The sequence below is a fragment of the Ranitomeya imitator genome, chromosome 4, assembly GCF_032444005.1.
Source record: "Ranitomeya imitator isolate aRanImi1 chromosome 4, aRanImi1.pri, whole genome shotgun sequence".
Lineage (NCBI taxonomy): Eukaryota > Metazoa > Chordata > Amphibia > Anura > Dendrobatidae > Ranitomeya > Ranitomeya imitator.
Window position 1 is genome coordinate 612396286 of NC_091285.1, and position 15828 is coordinate 612412113.

A 15828-nucleotide genomic window follows, 5' to 3' on the forward strand; every position below is an offset into this window, starting at 1 on the left:
AGCCACAGAATTCACAACACAGGAACCATTTACAAGTGGCACTTGCTGAAGAAAGAGCCAGGCATAAATAGCCAAGCAGAAAAGACGATCAGTGGAAACAGCTGCTGACAGCTAACTCCAAGGAGCAGCCATAACACTTGAAACCACAAGAGGGAGCCCAAGAGCAGAACTCACAAAAGTGCCACTTACAACCATCGGAGGGAGCCCAAGAGTGGAATTCACAACAGCTATATAATATGATGACTACAATATATTAAGAGGATAAAAACTTTGATGGGAGTATTTCTTTAAATATATAGCGGAAGAGATGTGAGTGGTTTAGAATTCAATGCAGGCACCAAATTGAATTTATTTCCCCTACATCGATGGCAGTGCATTGTCTTTGGGGGTCTGCAAAGGTCGTTGAGAGCATAGTAAGTCTGTGTAAATGCCTGTTCATTGAATTCTAAAGGAAGGAAATGGCTTATTATAAGAGATAACTCAGGGGAAACAGTTATTCTAAGTTCGGTGATGATGGCTTGGAGCATTTATGTAGTTGTAGAATACCAATCAGAGCCTGTTGACGCTGAAGCATACAAATCAGGTGTCTGATGGAGGCCCGCTGGTGCTATTAAATGATATTAAAGTTATTATTTCACTCACTCATTTGAAGCAACACTCCTGATTTTACTGTGGGGGATTCTCGGCTGGACACGTCTGTTTCCTCAGCAAATAGAGATGAATCTAATTATAACTGTGTGTGACTTGCTTGAGCAGCCAGAGAGGAGCGATGGCACATCCAGATATGGCGGCAGCTGATAGATGATCAAACCCGAAATGCAATAGACCTGGGGGCTTACAATCTGTACAACTGTCTTTTAATGTTGTCCCCCTGGATCCTTGTGTATAGGATTCTGGTGTATGAAATAACTCAGGAAAAATGAGGTAGTATAGCAGAATATGTATGTGATTGATAGTCATTGGTGAAGGAAGGACAACCTGAAATATTTATTACTTTCATTAGCCCTTTTGCTGTTTCATTTCTAGCTGATCCATGTGTCGCCATGTATAATTTGTTTCTATAGTTTATTAGGGATTTATTTAGGCTGTGTCAACCTTTTAAGTAAGAAGGGGGCACCACAGGAATACAGGGATCAAACCTGGTCTATATTATAAACAACGATGCAAAGAAAGCGACAAGAAATAGATCATAGAAAGGAGATCACCTGAGGCATTAGATCCAGTATAATATACAAATTTTATTTATATTATGAAACACAGAAAACCACACAAAACACATATTAAAAACGTTAAAACTGGTTACACATGTGACTAGGTAATGATAAACTTACCTGGAGCAGCCAGTGCCAGGCAGCAGCTGCCAAGGCAAACAGGATCATGGGGTGCATTAAAAGAGGTCTGGATACACATGATGAGAGCATTATACTGCCTCTGTACAAATCCCTAGTTAGACCGCACATGGAGTACCGTGTCCAGTTTTGGGCACCGGTGCTCAGGAAGGATATAATGGAACTAGAGAGAGTACAAAGGAGGGCAACAAAATTAATAAAGGGGATGGGAGAACTACAATACCCAGATAGATTAGCGAAATTAGGATTATTTAGTCTAGAAAAAAGACGACTGAGGGGCGATCTAATAACCATGTATAAGTATATAAGGGGACAATACAAATATCTCGCTGAGGATCTGTTTATACCAAGGAAGGTGATGGGCACAAGGGGGCATTCTTTGCGTCTGGAGGAGAGAAGGTTTTTCCACCGACACAGAAGAGGATTCTTTACTGTTAGGGCAGTGAGAATCTGGAATTGCTTGCCTGAGGAGGTGGTGATGGCGAACTCAGTCGAGGGCTTCAAGAGAGGCCTGGATGTCTTCCTGGAGCAGAACAATATTGTATCATACAATTAGGTTCTGTAGAAGGACGTAGATCTGGGGATTTATTATGATGGAATATAGGCTGAACTGGATGGACAAATGTCTTTTTTTCGGCCTTACTAACTATGTTACTATGTTACTATGTTACCTACACACAGTAACAAAAGGCTTGTGATAAAGCCAACCTCCTAATAAAACTCCCCAGCAATAATACAATAGAATATCCCTGTGAATACAGGGTATGGCATCTATGTGAACAGCACTTATGGCTCTAAAAGAGAGCAAAATATAGAGTCACTAAGAGAACAAACCTAAAGTAACTTATTACATACATGCATACTCAATAGTGGTAGAATTGGCGACACCCTATATAATAATACAACAGCTCAAATGAACCATAAAAAGGTGAGACCGTTTGTAAACTGCAGTGGCATGCAATATAAATACTTTGAAAGTATAGGCATGAACTTAGCGCCTAATAGACCCACAGAGTAGCTGTGCAGGGAAAAACAGAAAAAATGCGATATACCAACAAAATTGTATATGTAATATGTAACCCCCTCTCACAAGGTCATTTAGAGAGGTATATATCCCAGTACATTAAAGCACCGAGCTTACCTACAGTGGGGAGCATACCAAAAAATACGATATGCCAGTAAAGTTGTTGTACACAACCCCCTCTCACAAGGTCATTTAGAGGGGTATAAAGTTATATGAAAAAGTTTGGGTACCCCTATTAATCTTAAGCTTAATGTTTTATAAAAATTGTTTTTTTTGCAACAGCTATTTCAGTTTCATATATCTAATAACTGATGGACACAGTAATGTTTCTGCCTTGAAATGAGGTTTATTGTACTAACAGAAAATGTGCAATCTGCATTCAAACAAAATTTGACAGGTGCATAAGTATGGGCACCCTTATTTTCTTGTTTTAAATAATCCTACCTACTTTTTACTGACTTACTAAAGCACTTTTTTTGGTTTTCTAACCTCATTGAGCTTTGAACTTCATAGCCAGGTGTATGCATTCATGAGAAAAACTACTCAAAGTGGCCACTTGCAAGTTGTTCTCCTGTTTGAATCTCCTCTGAAGAGTGGCATCATGGGCTCCTCAAAGCAACTGTCTAATGATTTGAAAACAAACATTATTCAACATAGTTGTTAAGGGGAAGGATACAAAAAGCTGTCTCAGAGATTTAACCTGTCAGTTTCCACTGTGAGGAACATAGTAAGGAAATGGAAGAACACAGGTACAGTTCTTGTTAAGGCCAGAAGTGGCAGGCCAAGAAAAACATCAGAAAGGCAGAGAAGAAGAATGGTGAGATCAGTCAAGGACAATCCTCAGAACACCTCCAGAGAGCTGCAGCATCAACTTGCTGCAGATGGTGTCACTGTGCATCGGTCAACTATACAACGCACTTTGCACAAGGAGAAGCTGTATGGGAGAGTGATGCAAAAGAAGCCGTTTCTGCAAGCACGCCACAAACAGAGTTGGCTAAGGTATGTAAAAGCACATTTGGAGAAGCCAAATTCTTTTTGGAAGAAGGTCCTGTGGACTGATGAAATCAAGATTGAGTCCAGCCGCTTTCTACTCCCCTGCAGTCAGTGCCCCCTCTATACTACCCTCCCAGACATTGGCATGGGATTTAAATCCTGCTTGGCTGATTGGTCGCGCCCAGCCGGCACGACCAATCAGCGGCATTGGCGCGGGTATTTAAATCCTGCGTGACCAATCAGCACCATTGGTGCGGGATTTAAATCCTGCTTCGCTGATTGCTCGCGCCCAGCCGGCACGAGTAATCAGCAACATTGTTATTAAGGTTGAAGGAAGACTTTAAGTCCATCTAGTTTAACCCATAGCCTAACCTAACATGCCCTAACATGTCGCAGGACATTTAAATCACGCTTTGCTGATTAGTCGCGCCCAGCCGATGCGACCAATCAGCGACATTGGTGCGGGATTTAAATCTCATTTTGCTGATTGCTCGCGCCCAGTCGGCACGCATGACCAATCAGCGACATTGCCGCGGGATTTAAATCCCGCTTCGCTGATTCCTCGCGCACAGCCGGCGCGAGCAATCAGCGACATTGGCGCGGGATTTAATGGTAAAAATAATAAAAAATCATTATATACTCACCTTCTGGATCCAGCCCAGGCCTTTCCCGCTCCTCGCGATGCTCCGGTGGCCCGGTCCATGCATTGCGGTCTCGCGAGATGATGATGTGGCAGTCTCGCGAGACTGCGACATCATCATCTCAAGAGACTGCCACGTCATCATCTTGCGATACCGCAATGCACTCTTTAAACCGGAGCACGCGAGGAGCATCGGTAAACGCTTTGCTTTGATCCGGGGGCCGACGGAAGGTAAGTATATAACTATTTTTTATTTTAATTATTTTTTTAACAGGGATATGATGCCCACATTGCTATATACTACGTGGGCTGTGCAATATACTACGTGGGCTGTGCAATATACTGCATGGGCTGTGCAATATACTGCGTGGGCTGTGCTACATACTGCGTGAGCTGTGCTATATACTGCGTGGGCTGTGCAATATACTGCGTGTGCTGTGCAATATACTACATGGGCTGTGCTATATACTGCATGGGCTGCGCAATATACTACATGGGCTGTGCAATGTACTACGTGGGCTGTGCAATATACTATGTGGGCTGTGCAATGTACTGCGTGGGCTGTGCTATATACTACATGGGCTGTGCAATATACTACGTGGGCTGTGCAATATACTACGTGGGCTGTGCAATATACTATGTGGGCTTTGCAATGTACTACGTGGGCTGTGCAACATACTGTGTGGGCTGTGCAATATACTGCGTGGGCTGTGCAATATACTTTGTGGGCTGTGCTATACACTACGTGGCCTGTGCTATACACTACGTGGCCTGTGTTATACCCTACATGGCCTGTGTTATATACTGCGTGCGTGGGCTGTTATATACTATGTGAGCTGTGTTATATGCTACGTGGGCTGTTATAAACTACATGGCTGTGTTATATGCTATGTGGGCTGTTATACACTCTATGGGCTGTGCTATATACTATGTGGCTGTGCTATATACTCCGTAAGCTGTGTTATATACTACGTGGCTGTGCTATATACTACGTGGCTGTGCTTTATACTATGTAGCTGTGCAATATACTACGTGGCTGTGCTATTTACTATGTGGGCTGTTATATACTACGTGGCTGTGCTATATACTACGTGGCCAGCCGCGAACAATCAGCGACAGGCTCATTGTGTATTCAATGTATTATTCTAAAATCTTCATAAATAAACTACATACATATTCTAGAATACCCGATGCATTAGAATCGGGCTACCATATAGTCTATCTATTATCTATCTATCTATCTATCTATCTATCTATCTATCTATCTATCATCTATTATCTATCATCTATCTATCTATTATCTGTCTATCATCTATCTATTATCTATCTATATCTATCCATCTATCTATCTATTATCTATCTATCCCATATCTATCTATTATCTATCATCTAGCTATCTATCTATTATCTATCTATCATCTATATATATATATACTAGATTGTGGCCCGATTCTAACGCATCAGGTATTCTAGAATATGCATGTCCCCGTAGTATGTGGACAATGATGATTCCAGAATTCGCGGCAGACTGTGCCCGTCGCTGATTGGTCGAGGCAACCTATATGACATCATGATCGCCATGGCAACCATTATGACATCATCGTCGCTGTGCCCGTTGCTGATTGGTCGAGGCAACCTTTATGACATCATCGTCGCCATGGCAACCATTATGACATCATCGTCGCTGTGCCCGTCGCTGATTGGTCGAGGCAACCTTTATGACATCATCATTGCCATGGCAAACATTATGACATCATCGTCGCTGTGCCGCGGCCTCGACCAATCAGAGACGCGGGATTACCAGGACAGACAGACAGACAGACAGACGGAAAAACCCTTAGACAATTATATATATAGATATATCTATATATATAATTGTCTAAGGGTTTTTCCGTCTGTCTGTCTGTCTGTCTGTCTGTCTGTCCTGGAAATCCCGGCTCTCTGATTGGTCGAGGCCGCCAGGCCTCGACCAATCAGAGACCGGCACAGCATCGATGTAGAAATCCCGCGTCTCTGATTGGTCGAGGCCACCAGGCCTCGACCAATCAGCAATGGGCACAGCGACGATGATGTCATAAAGGACGTAGAAATCCCGCGTCTGAATGGTCGAGGCCGCCGGGCCTCGACCAATCAGCAACGGGCACAGCGACGATGATGTCATAATGATGTCATAAAGGACGTAGAAATCCCACGTTTCTGATTCAGATGTCATAATGGTTGCCATGGCAACAATGTCATAAAGGTTGCCTCGACCAATCAGCGACGGGCACAGTCTGCCGCGAATTCTGGAATCATCATTGTCCATATACTACGGGGACATGCATATTCTAGAATACCCGATGCGTTAGAATCGGGCCACAATCTAGTATATATATATATATATGTATTGTGGCTAAAGATTGTATAGTCGACGGGAGATATGTGTCACATAGGTGGCTTGTCGCTGTGACATAACCATGCCTATCTATGTGTGTTTCAGGACCTGTGGTGATGTCATAATCACATGTCTAATCATGTGATGGGTTTCTGGGTGTGGTTACACCTATAATAGAAAGGCTAATGTTTAACACAGGAGATATATGTGTGGAGGTGTTAGCCTCCAGAGTGTGTTAAGGCTCCAGGACTAAGCCTGAAGGACTGGACACTTGTTTTTCCTTTTCCTGAGCTAAAGGCTATTTGTTTTCTGTTTTGCTATGTGGTTTATGGAGCAAGACTGCCGCGACCCAGAAAAACTCTTCTCCCACAAAGTGACGCCACACATGCTATTTAAATATAACTTGTTTATTTTATGCAAGAACTTATTCATATAACTTCCATCTTTTTTCTTTTGGCTTAAAATTATGGTCGCAGCTTAAAACCGGCAAAATTTGCCAACCAAACGGGTGTAGGGAGATTGTCTGCCTTCCGGCCTCCCGGTGCGGGTATCATCACCACCAGAATCTCCACCCATTCCGCAGCTGCGACTGAAAAGACCAACCAAAACACAAGGGAGGGAGGGCGGGAACCAGGTCCTGGTTCAAGTGAGGGAGCCGGAAGCCGTGGGAGGTGCACCCGCCCCCTTTTCAAATGAGGCCATGCCCCCCGGCGGCGCGGCCTCCAATCACAAGTGCCGTCACCCCGTGGGAGACCGGGGGTAGCCATGTAGAGGCCCGGCAGTCAGGGGACAGCGGGACTTCCATAGTGTCCCTCATAAACCCTGTGAACTTTTAATGGAACGTGCCTCCTGAGTGTCAGCCGTCTCATCTGAGCGAGTGAAACCCCTACAATATATATATATATATATATATATATTATCTATCATCTATCTGCCCCAATGATTATAAGATATCATTTAAGTTGACTGTATTTCTTATTTCCATTTCCAAGTGCTGCACTCCGGTAGCAAAGTAACTATTTTTTTTGTTTCTTTTTCAAGTCTGTAAATGGTCTCTTACGGTCTCCCGTCTCCCACTTCCAGGCACTCTATGCATTCTTTTACCACAAGAGGTTAGTATCAGCGACCTTATAAACTCCCATGAAAGTGTAATTCCAGTTTGCAATGCAGTTAATACTTTGGAGTCTCATCCATTAGTACTTCAGAGTGCCTGAATTATATAGTCATTTTATGGTATTTCTGAAGCTATAGGCATTTAACAGCGAGTAAAACCTCCCCGGAATTTGAAATGTAGATGCCTATTCTATTACTGCCAATCAACCTTCCCCATTCTTAAGTGTTCTCCAGAAAAACTATTAGCCAACTGTCACTTATGCCACCACCAAATCTGCTCTCTCTTGCACAGTTAAACCGGTGGAGTAAAAAAAAAGCATTATGTGATATCATTTTTTTTCTAAATTACTTTACATCCTTCAATGTTCAACTTGTCACTTGTTCTTGAATAAATAGCAGACATAAGAGGTGCGATAAAATTGGAAAAAAAAAAAAATATATAAACGATTGGCACGTGTTACACCAGAGGAAACTGTGCGGAGAACAAGAGACCATCAGTGGAAAAGCATAAAAGGAAATAAGCTTTGATGTATCTGCAATTATTAAATTAAGCCACATTACAAAAATCTAAAGGGATACGGAAAATATTCAGACCCCTTTAAATTATTCACTCTTTGCTTCTTTGCAGCCATTTGGTAAATTCAAAAAAGTTAATTTTTTTCTCATTAATGTACACTCTGCACCCCATCTTGACTGAAGACAAACAAATGTATAAATTTTTGCATATTTATTTTAAAAAAGCTAAAACATCACGTGGTCATAAGTATATATGTAAGTATAAGTATATAAAATAATATAAATAAGTATATATATAAGTATATAAAATATCACGTGGTCATACCCTGAATGGTATGCAGTGATTATCCCCAGCTTTCCCTGGATCCTGAATGCTCTGTATCATGCAATGATTTCCTGTGTGTCAGCTAGCACCCTGAATGGTATGCAGTGATTATCCCCAGCTTTCCCTGGATCCTGAATGCTCTGTATCATGCAATGATTTACTGTGTGTCAGCTAGCACCCTGAATGGTAATTTCATGTCTTTCAACCCCTGTGCTAGAATTCATCAGCTACATGGTTATCAGTACTCACTGTTGTAGCTCCAGGGGGGATGTTTATCACAAAGAAGTGTTTGTATAGAGATATTATCAGGACTGCATCTTTGATCATCTATCCACACTAGGATGTGTTGAGCAGCTGTCCCTAATTTATAACTAACCAGCTCCCAGAATTCCGCTGTCCTCTCCCTGCACTGGGGCCTATAAATTTTGCTTCATTCTTAGGGGTGCACGCCAGTGTGGGGTGGCACGCCTTCAGCAAAGCATCGCATTAGCTAAGCATCAAGTTAACGCAGTTATTCCATGGCAGATAGATAGGGCAGAGGTCAGGTAACCCACACTCTGCTCTCTCTTCTATTCATGTGCTTTATTCCTATCCTCCTATGTTCCCTTGCAATCCACATCCACCGCCCCATCCCCCCTCCATCACAACTCATATACATCAGCTCCTCTATACTTCACTCTCCCATGTACAGCTCCCATGCAATTCTCACCTTCCTGAAAAACCTAAGTCCATCTTGCCAAAACACACTGCACAAAAAAACTTCTTACAATTCCAAAAACTTCTTGCTTTTCATCATCCTAGTCCTACTGATCTCAGGGGACATTTCCCCCAACCCCAGTCCACCATCTACCAACCTCAACCCCTACCCTACCTCACATCAAAACCATTCTAACCGTATTAATATTACTTGCACTCCCTCATCTCCTTCTTTTAATTGTGCCCTTTGGAATCCACGGTCTGTATGTAACAAGCTTCCTTTCCTGCACAACTACTTTGTGAACAACTCTCTAAATCTATTGGCCCTCACTGAAACCTGGATCCAGGATTCTGACACGGTCTCCCTTGCTGCCATTTCCCATGGTGGCCTTCAATTCTCCCATTCCCGGAGACCCACAAACAGACCTGGTGGTGGAGTCGGCATACTCCTCTCCCCACAGTGCACATTCCAGGTCATCCCACCATCTCCATCACTCTCATTCCTGTTGTGAATTCTGTGGCAGAGCTCCCTCCTGTGGTCACAAGTGGTACTTCGGCTGGTTCTCTCTGTGAGCTTCCGTTGGTGGAGGAAAGTGGTACTGCGGCTTCTGAGTTTCCTTCCTCAGGTGATGTGGTGAAGTCGTTAGGTGCTGCTCTATTTAACTCCACCTAGTGCTTTGATCCTGGCCTCCAGTCAATGTTCTAGTATTGGACCTGTTTCCTCCTGGATCGTTCCTGTGGCCTGCTGCTCTGCATAGCTAAGTTCCTCTTTGCTATTTGTTTGCTGTTTTTTTCTGTCCAGCTTGTCATTTTGTTTTTTTCTGCTTGCTGGAAGCTCTGGGACGCAGAGGGTGTACCTCCGTGCCGTTAGTTCGGTACGGAGGGTCTTTTTGCCCCCTTTGCGTGGTATTTGTAGGGTTTTGTGTTGACCGCAAAGTTACCTTTCCTATCCTCGCTCTGTTCAGAAAGTTGGGCCTCACTTTGCTAAATCTATTTCATCTCTACGTTTGTCTTTTCATCTTAACTCACAGTCATTATATGTGGGGGCTGCCTTTTCCTTTGGGGTATTTCTCTGAGGCAAGGTAGGCTTGTTTTCTATCTTCAGGCTAGCTAGTTTCTCAGGCCGTGCCGAGTTGCATAGGGAGCGTTAGGCGCAATCCACGGCTGCCTTTAGTGTGTTGGAGAGGATTAGCGATTGCGGTCAACTGAGTTCCCACGTCTCAGAGCTCGTTCTTGTTTTTTGGATTATTGCCAGGTCACTGTATGTGCGCTGACCTCTATGTCCATTGTGGTACTGAATTACCTTTCATAACAGTACTGGAGGCCAAAAGTACTAATGATTCCCAATAGAGGGAAAAAAGAAGTTCTGAGACCATTTTTTTTTCTTTGCACTGTGTTTTGCCTTTTTTTTCCCCTAGACATTTGGGTGGTTCAGGACACAGGTGTAGCAATGGACATTAAAGGTCTGTCTTCATGTGTGGATCAGCTCACGGCAAGAGTACAAAGTATTCAAGACTTTGTGGTGCAGAATTCTATGTTAGAACCGAGAATTCCTATTCCTGATTTGTTTTTTGGAGATAGAACTAAATTTCTGAGTTAGAAAAATAATTGTAAACTATTTCTGGCTTTGAAACCTCGCTCCTCTGGTGACCCAGTTCAACAAGTTAGGATCGTTATTTCTTTTTTGCGTGGCGACCCTCAGGACTGGGCATTTTCTCTTGCGTCAGGAGATCCTGCATTAAGTAATATCGATGCATTTTTCCTGGTGCTCGGATTGCTGTACGATGAGCCTAATTCTGTGGATCAGGCAGAGAAGAATCTGCTGGCTCTGTGTCAGGGTCAGGATGAAATAGAGGTATATTGTCAGAAATTTAGAAAGTGGTCCATACTCACTCAGTGGAATGAAGGTGCGCTCGCAGCTATTTTCATAAAAAGGTCTCTCTGAAGCCCTTAAGGATGTCATGGTGGGATTTCCTATGCCTGCTGGTCTGAATGAGTCTATGTCTTTGGCCATTCAGATCGATCGACGCTTGCGCGAGCGTAAATCTGTGCACCATTTGGCGGTATTACCTGAGCTTAAACCTGAGCCTATGCAGTGCGATAGGACTTTGACCAGAGTTGAACGGCAAGAACACAGACGTCTGAATGGGCTGTGTTTCTACTGTGGTGATTCCACTCATGCTATCTCTGATTGTCCTAAGCGCACTAAGCGGTACGCTAGGTCTGCCACCATTGGTACGGTACAGTCAAAATTTCTTCTGTCTGTTACCTTGATCTGCTCTTTGTCATCGTATTCTGTCATGGCATTTGTGGACTCAGGCGCTGCTCTGAATTTGATGGACTTGGAGTATGCTAGGCGTTGTGGGTTTTTCTTGGAGCCCTTGCAGTGTCCTATTCCATTGAGAGGAATTGATGCTATGCCCTTGGCCAAGAATAAGCCTCAGTACTGGACCCTGCTGACCATGTGCATGGCTCCTGCACATCAGGAGGTGATTCGCTTTCTGGTGTTGCATAATCTGCATGATGTGGTCGTGTTGGGGTTGCCATGGCTACAAGTCCATAATCCAGTATTAGATTGGAAATCCATGTCTGTGTCCAGCTGGGGTTGTCAGGGGGTACATGGTGATGTCCCAGTTCTGACTATTTCGTCATCCACCCCTTCTGAGGTTCCTGAGTTCTTGTCTGATTACCGGGATTTATTTGATGAGCCCAAGTCCGATACCCTACCTCCGCATAGGGATTGTGATTGTGCTAGCGATTTGATTCCTGGTAGTAAATTCCCAAAAGGTCGACTGTTTAATTTATCTGTGCCTGAGCACGCCGCTATGCGGAGTTATGTGAAGGAGTCTTTGGAGAAGGGGCATATTCACCCGTCATCGTCGCCATTAGGAGCAGGGTTCTTTTTTGTAGCCAAGAAGGATGGTTCACTGAGACCTTGTATAGATTACTGCCTTCTAAATAAGATCACGGTTAAATTTCAGTACCCCTTGCCATTGTTATCTGATTTGTTTGCTCGGATTAAGGGGGCTAGTTGGTTCACCAAGATAGATCTTCGTGGTGCGTATAATCTTGTGCGTATTAAGCGAGGCGATGAGTGGAAAACTGCATTTAATACGCCCGAGGGCCATTTTGAGTATCTAGTAATGCCATTCGGACTTGCCAATGCTCCATCAGTGTTTCAGTCCTTTATGCATGACATCTTCCGAGAGTACTTGGATAAATTCCTGATTGTGTACTTAGATGACATTTTAATCTTCTCGGATGATTGGGAGTCTCATGTGAAGCAGGTCAGAACGGTGTTTCAGGTCCTGCGTGCTAATTCTTTGTTTGTGAAGGGATCAAAGTGTCTATTTGGTGTTCAGAAGGTTTCATTTTTGGGGTTCATCTTTTCCCCTTCTACTATCGAGATGGACCCTGTTAAGGTCCAGGCCATCCATGATTGGACTCGGCCGACATCTCTGAAAAGTCTGCAAAAGTTCCTGGGCTTTGCTAATTTTTATCGTCGCTTCATCTGCAATTTTTCTAGTATTGCTAAACCATTGACCGATTTGACCAAGAAAGGTGCTGATTTGGTCAATTGATCTTCTGCTGCGGTGGAAGCTTTTCAATAGTTGAAGCGTCGTTTTTCTTCTGCCCCTGTGTTGTGTCAACCAGATGTTTCGCTTCCGTTCCAGGTCGAGGTTGATGCTTCTGAGATTGGAGCAGGGGCTGTTTTGTCGCAGAGAAGTTCTGATTGCTCGGTGATGAAACCATGCGCCTTCTTTTCCAGGAAGTTTTCGCCTGCTGAGCGAAATTATGATGTGGGCAATCGAGAGTTGCTGGCCATGAAGTGGGCATTCGAGGAGTGGCGTCATTGGCTTGAAGGAGCTAAGCATCGCGTGGTGGTCTTGACTGATCATAAGAACTTGACTTATCTCGAGTCCGCCAAGCGGTTGAATCCTAGACAAGCTCGTTGGTCGTTGTTTTTTGCCCGTTTTGACTTTGTGATTTCATACCTTCCGGGCTCTAAAAATGTGAAGGCGGATGCTCTGTCTAGGAGTTTTGTGCCCGACTCTCCGGGTGTATCTGAGCCAGCGGGTATCCTCAAAGAAGGAGTAATTGTGTCTGCCATCTCCCCTGATTTGCGGCGGGTGCTGCAAAAATTTCAGGCTAATAAACCTGATCGTTGCCCAGAGGAGAAACTGTTTGTCCCTGATAGGTGGACGAATAAAGTTATCTCTGAGGTTCATTGTTCGGTGTTGGCTGGTCATCCTGGAATCTTTGGTACCAGAGAGTTAGTGGCTAGATCCTTTTGGTGGCCAACTCTGTCGCGGGATGTGCGTACTTTTGTGCAGTCCTGTGGGATTTGTGCTCGGGCTAAGCCCTGCTGTTCTCGTGCCAGTGGGTTGCTTTTGCCCTTGCCGGTCCCGAAGATGCCTTGGACACATATCTCTATGGATTTTATTTCAGATCTTCCCGTCTCTCAAAAAATGTCAGTCATTTGGGTGGTCTGTGATCGCTTCTCTAAGATGGTCCATTTGGTACCCTTGTCTAAATTGCCTTCCTCCTCTGATTTGGTGCCATTGTTTTTCCAGCATGTGGTTCATTTACATGGCATTCCAGAGAATATCGTTTCTGACAGAGGTTCCCAGTTTGTTTCGAGGTTTTGGCGAGCCTTTTGTGGTAGGATGGGCATTGACTTGTCTTTTTCCTCGGCTTTCCATCCTCAGACTAATGGCCAGACCGAACGAACCAATCAGACCTTGGAAACATATCTGAGATGCTTTGTTTCTGCTGATCAGGATGACTGGGTGTCCTTTGGCTGAGTTCGCCCTTAATAATCTTGCCAGCTCGGCTACCTTGGTTTCACCGTTTTTCTGCAACTCTGGGTTCCATCCTCGTTTCTCTTCAGGGCAGGTTGAGTCTTCGGACTGTCCTGGTGTGGATACTGTGGTGGAAAGGTTGCAGCAGATTTGGACTCATGTAGTGGACAGTTTGACTTTGTCCCAGGAGAAGGCTCAACGTTTCGCTAATCGCAGACGCTGTGTGGGTCCCCGACTTCGGGTTGGGGACTTGGTTTGGTTATCTTCTCGTCATATTCCTATGAAGGTTTCCTCTCCTAAGTTTAAACCTCGTTTTATTGGTCCGTATAGGAATTCTGAGGTTCTTAATCCTGTGTCTTTTCGTCTGACCCTTCCAGATTCTTTTTCCATACATAACGTATTCCATAGGTGATTGTTGCGGAGATACGTGGCACCTATGGTTCCATCTGTTGATCCTCCTGCCCCGGTTTTGGTGGAGGGGGAGTTGGAGTATATTGTGGAGAAGATTTTGGATTCTCGTGTTTCAAGGCGGAAACTCCAGTATCTGGTTAAGTGGAAGGGTTATGCTCAGGAAGATAATTCCTGGGTCTTTGCCTCTGATGTCCATGCTCCCGATCTTGTTCGTGCCTTTCATATGGCTCATCCTGGTCGTCCTGGGAGCTCTGGTGAGGGTTCGTGACCCCTCCTCAAGGGGGGGGGTACTGTTGTGAATTCTGTGGCAGAGCTCCCTCCTGTGGTCACAAGTGTTACTTCGGCTGGTTCTCTCTGTGAGCTTCCGTTGGTGGAGGAAAGTGGTACTGCGGCTTCTGAGTTTCCTTCCTCAGGTGATGTGGTGAAGTCGTTAGGTGCTGCTCTATTTAACTCCACCTAGTGCTTTGATCCTGGCCTCCAGTCAATGTTCTAGTATTGGACCTGTTTCCTCCTGGATCGTTCCTGTGGCCTGCTGCTCTGCATAGCTAAGTTCCTCTTTGCTATTTGTTTGCTGTTTTTTTCTGTCCAGCTTGTCATTTTGTTTTTTTCTGCTTGCTGGAAGCTCTGGGACGCAGAGGGTGTACCTCCGTGCCGTTAGTTCGGTACGGAGGGTCTTTTTGCCCCCTTTGTGTGGTATTTGTAGGGTTTTGTGTTGACCGCAAAGTTACCTTTCCTATCCTCGCTCTGTTCAGAAAGTTGGGCCTCACTTTGCTAAATCTATTTCATCTCTACGTTTGTCTTTTCATCTTAACTCACAGTCATTATATGTGGGGGCTGCCTTTTCCTTTGGGGTATTTCTCTGAGGCAAGGTAGGCTTATTTTCTATCTTCAGGCTAGCTAGTTTCTCAGGCCATGCCGAGTTGCATAGGGAGCGTTAGGCGCAATCCACGGCTGCCTTTAGTGTGTTGGAGAGGATTAGGGATTGCGGTCAACAGAGTTCCCACGTCTCAGAGCTCGTTCTTGTTTTTTGGATTATTGCCAGGTCACTGTATGTGCGCTGACCTCTATGTCCATTGTGGTACTGAATTACCTTTCATAACACATTCCCTTCTTTTGAGGTCCACACCATCAGACTCTTCCGTCCCCTCTCCCTCAAAATAGCGGTCATTTACCGGCCCCCAGGCTCACCCACCCACTTCCTGGACCATTTCTCTGCCTGGCTGCCGCACTTCATGTCCTCAGAACTCTCAACCCTTATCCTAGGAGACTTCAACATCCCCATTAACAGCCCCACTTCCACATCTGCATCCCAGCTTCTATCACTAACCACTTCTCTAGGCCTCTCACAGCTCTCAACCTCTGAGACACACAAGGACGGTAACACCCTTGACTGGGTCTTTGTCCAGCTGTGTTCAATCTCCCACCTAAATAACTCACCGCTTCCCCTCTCTGACCACAACATTCTCTCCTTCATGCTCACAAATCCTCGCTCACCCCAGCACCCTCCTACCTACCATTCAGTCAGAAATCTACAAGTCATTAACCCTCATACACTTTCAGATTCCTTACACTCTTTACTGTCCCC